Source organism: Pocillopora verrucosa, chromosome 3 (assembly GCF_036669915.1).
Source record: "Pocillopora verrucosa isolate sample1 chromosome 3, ASM3666991v2, whole genome shotgun sequence".
NCBI classification, from domain to species: domain Eukaryota; kingdom Metazoa; phylum Cnidaria; class Anthozoa; order Scleractinia; family Pocilloporidae; genus Pocillopora; species Pocillopora verrucosa.
Window position 1 is genome coordinate 10,443,694 of NC_089314.1, and position 4,514 is coordinate 10,448,207.

The 4,514-nt window shown below is 38.7% G+C and overlaps 1 long non-coding RNA gene across 2 annotated transcripts; it reads left to right on the forward strand.

Moving 5' to 3' along the window:
• Positions 1-2,828: 2,828 nt before the first annotated feature.
• Positions 2,829-4,514, forward strand: LOC131794668 (uncharacterized). 2 transcript variants are annotated; one of them, XR_010717081.1, is made up of 3 exons: positions 2,829-2,854; positions 3,159-3,435; positions 3,712-4,514. It is a non-coding gene; the product is annotated as an uncharacterized lncRNA (long non-coding RNA). The 2 variants fall into 2 exon arrangements; XR_010717080.1 differs by lacking the exon at positions 2,829-2,854 and adding an exon at positions 2,865-3,080.

A 4,514-nucleotide genomic window follows, 5' to 3' on the forward strand; every position in this document is an offset into this window, starting at 1 on the left:
AAATAGTAGTAGATATTTTATTCTGATTAAAATCGCAGCCAAAAGCTGAATTAGATTAATCGTTATAATAGTAAAATCTAATAAAAGTATGAGAAAAGTATAAGAAAAATGTACACAGATTAACTACAATTACTATATATGAATGTATTCATGAGTCTCTTCGTCTTAGCCAGAGGAACATTGAATTTCCTCTTTCGTCTCAAATTGAGTTCACAGTTGTTCTGGGGAGGCAGGAGCTTATACAGTTTATGGTCTGAGTTACAGGTGATGGAATCAAGAAGCTTAGTTGTGATAGACTGCCTGCGTTGGGAGAGCGTCTCCAAGTTAGCTTGATTTAATGCGTCGAAGAAAATAATTCGCATGGCACGTTTCTGTAGCTTTTCTAACTCAACAGATAAATATGCAGGAAGCGCCTTGTAAAACACCGGGCATGCGTATTCCATTACTGGGCGGATACAAGTCCTGTAAAAGATTAGCAGATCTTTGGTGGGAATATTCGCTCTCTTCAGTTGTTTAAGAAAATATAATCGACTTGCAACTTTTTTACTTATTTCAGCAACATGACAGTTCCACCATGTGTGATGGTATTATCTCGTAGTGGTGATAATAAAAATGATAAATAAAACTTTAAATTTAAATAAATAATAATAACATTAATAATGATAATAACAATAGTATTAAAATAATTTATTCAGTCCATTCGGTCTCTCAGGAATAAAAAAGTAGAGTTCTTTTGGCCCCAGTGTTCGTTTACGGATATCTGGATAATTTGACTTCACAAACCTCACCCATGCACACAAGCCTTAATGCAACAACACTGATGTTCCTCATGCGCCTCGCGTCCAATATCAATGGCACGCTGTTTTATCCCTCCACGCCGGACGCACCAATTGGGGCGACAATTTCAGCGAAATCGAACGCTTCAATATTAGAGTTAAACCGTCTTTCCACGAAACTTCTCACTGCCAACCACAACAAAAACCATTCCACCGCACACAATAGCAACCGGCGGCAGAATTATTGCCATGAGTGGAACCGTAACGGCTCCTGCAGCAGCTCGCCTCAACAACAGGGTGCAGAACATATTTGTGCATACTGCAAACTTCCGGAGTTTGCCTAACTCTCCTTCGTTCCGCAGATTTCGTAGACCCTATCTTAGCTAAGGGCCCTGGCTGTTACATTTTCAAGAAAGACTTGGAACGCCCATACAGGCAAATCCCCGTAGACCTAAAGGACTACATCTTTCTTGGTTATCGCTGGCAGGATTTATTACACTGTAAAATGAAAAGAGCCAAATTGACCCCAAAAGCCAAATTGGCCCCAATTTCTCGAGGTCCAGTTTGGCCCATCAAGGTTCGTTTTGGACTATTTGAGCCAAAACGGGCGGGACAGGTACCATTTCGACCCCTCCAAAATCTGAATTGAATTCTACTATGGAACTATGAATTCTACTTTGGAACTTTTTCTCAATTTGGCCGTTCCAAGAGCCAAGTAGGATTGACCAATTTGGCCCCAACGAGGTGCAATTTTTGAAGAAAAAAGAAAATATAAAAATAATTTTCTTTTTTCGACCATATTTCGTTCCCTATACTATTCCTTATAAAGTGTTCAAATTTTCAATGGTTCCTCTCGTTACTGAACACTGAGTCACACAACGAATTAATCGTTGGCTTTTTCTCGAGACGTGAGCGTGAGCTGCCTGTGATGGCATTAGTCGAACCTAGACCACGTGCGTTGGAAACAATAATGAATTATAGCAGCGAATTCGTCACTGAAGAGGCTGTTTCTTGGCTAAAGTCGCATGGAATGAGACTTAAGAAAGGAAAGGTAGGCAAAAGAAATTTCTTAACAACGTATTTTACTGCAACTTTACATTCACAAACTCGACCGCTCCATTGATCTTTGTTCGTATCTTATCTTGCAGAAAAAGACAGTTGCGATGGCCAAGATCTCCTTGCCATCGCCCAAGATGCAGACGTACCAAGGCACTACATCCCTATTATAAAAGAGCGTCTAAAGCTCAAGAAATTGATTGCAATGAACGTTGAACCTAGAGATGACACGAGTTCTTCGTCGGTACGATAATTAATTTTCCCACCAGAGAATTTGACGCATGAATGGTTCGCCTCTTCTCCCGAGTCTTGTTGAGTCTCAGCGGTTTCGCAACTAAAGTCACGTGATCAAATTTTGGCGCCGAGAGATAGAGACGGTTACAGTTCGAATACTGCATTTGCGCAAGATGGATTTAACTTATTTCAAGATTCTCTGATTTTAGGATCTCTCACTCTGAATTCTTAATCTTTTTCTTGAAAAGATGAACTGATATTTTTATGTCTATGTCTTTGTTTGTATCCACTTAAGCTGATTTTCTGGCTCTCACTCTTTCAGCGTGCAGAATCAAGTCCTTCGAGTAATGCACCTATCATCGGCCATCCCCTTGGGGGGGGACCCCGGGCAAGGGTGGGGACTTTGTAAAGGACCCTGTCAAAGTTCTTATTTTCCCCCTCCTAGGTGGGGACACAGAGGAATCAAAGTTCCCCTCCCTGAGGGGAATCACCTTGAGCAGCTTGAAACCTGACAAGAAAACAGTACTTTATACCCTTAACGAAATGTCATGTTTTAATAGTGCTTACATGTTCGTAACAATGCAAATTTACAATACCTGCGCCATCTGCCGAGGTCGCCATCGCAAACACGAGGAGAAAGGTGGACCACGTTCTTCTGCACAGCGGTCTTCATATTTCTTCATTTAAGACAACTTGAAACTGACCTGTTTCGTTTGCAAAGTCCCCTGTTTTCCCCGCGGTGCAAAGCTTTTGGAAAACAAACCTCCCTCATTTCCCCCGCCTCCAGGGTAAGTTAATCGTTCAAATCCCCGTATAAGTCCCCATTCAACGTTGAATTTGCCCGGGGTCCCCCCCCCCAGGGGATGGCCAATGATAGATGCATAAGACGGTTCAAACGTCGATTGATGATTCAGATAACATCAGCGATTATGAAAATTTAGAGGTGACATTGGCACCGAAAGAAAAGGGTAAATCGCCCAAGGATCTCTGGCGACAGAACTGAGCACTGTCTAAGTAAGTTCTTGTATATTAAACTTAGCAGGATGGTGAAGAGTACATTATCGATTACTTTCTTTCGATTATATCCTAAAGGAAAACACACAAGATGCCAGTTGGTCAGTTAAAGATGACAAATCTCGGGGATTGCACCTACAAAAATGGCGAGATTTGCTTTATTTTTATTGAAATATATTAGATATGTATTTACTTGCACCATGCATAAAACAAAGTAAACCCAATTTTTAAATCTGGTAAATTAAAAAATTAGTGAATTGATAGGATGTTATCAGACAGTTTAATTTTTTTGAAAACAAATATTTACCTACAGGTTCCTCCTGAATGGCTTTCAAAATTCCAACTACCATCGAGGGTAAGAAACTTTTCTTTGTTTTGTTTTTTAAGTCTACAAGCAATCCTTATTTATTCATGAATACTGAACTAAAACTGAAGTGCATAGAGGTATGATTTCTTTTCTTGATAAGTACATATGCAGTTTGGTGAAAATACATCATTAACGATCACCATTATTGTGTTTTTACTTCTTATGCACAGTTTGCTTACAAATATTTTGCAACTTTGTAGTTGCAAAAATTTACTGTTCTCCAACAACAAATTAATTTGCTCATTTTTTTTTTTTTTTGTACAGTTCTCTGCCTCAGTAGAGTTGGATACCCAGAAGGGATATCTCATCAGCAGCCTAAAGTACTCTGAGCAACAGTGGATTGCAAAAAAAAAATTATTGCAGAGTATCCTTGTATGGTTAGCAGGATACTAGACTAAGTTGACTTGGAGACTGAATGGATTGGTATGGTCTAAATATCTATTGCTTCACCTCTTCTGCTTGCAGTGAAAAGAGACAATTTTGTGGTGCTGAATCTCTTGCCTTAAACTAAAAAGTTGCAAAATAATCACTCTCACCTTTTAAGTTCATGACCTTTGTTCTTGTGTGTTTGTCATCACATGCATTTAATGAAGTTGTGACCATTTTGGAGGTACAAGTCCAAAAAACTGCTACTTTGGTACTAAGATGAACAGCTAAAATTTCTGAGCCCATTTGCCAATGAAGTCCAGATACAAAGGTTCAAGTACTTTGGGGTTGTATTAATTTTGCCTTTTTGTTTAGTTTTTTTGATTTTGCAAATTTTTTAAAATATTCCTGTTGTCAAACCATTAGATAAATATTGGACATAGAATAGCTGATTTTTTTCAGATATTTTGGGAGTCATACATTAGTTTTTCAAGTCTTGAATGGGAGACAAATTACACACATTGAGCTAAACTTCCACTTCCATTTCTGGTGTTTTAGCTTATAGTTTTAGAAAAACAATATATATATATATATATATATGTAAATGTGGGGGTAGAGTCTACCTTGGCATAAAGTGCTCAATGCTGTGGTAGCAGAGCTAAGTATACATAAGTTAAAGAATTAAAGAGGACACATCAATT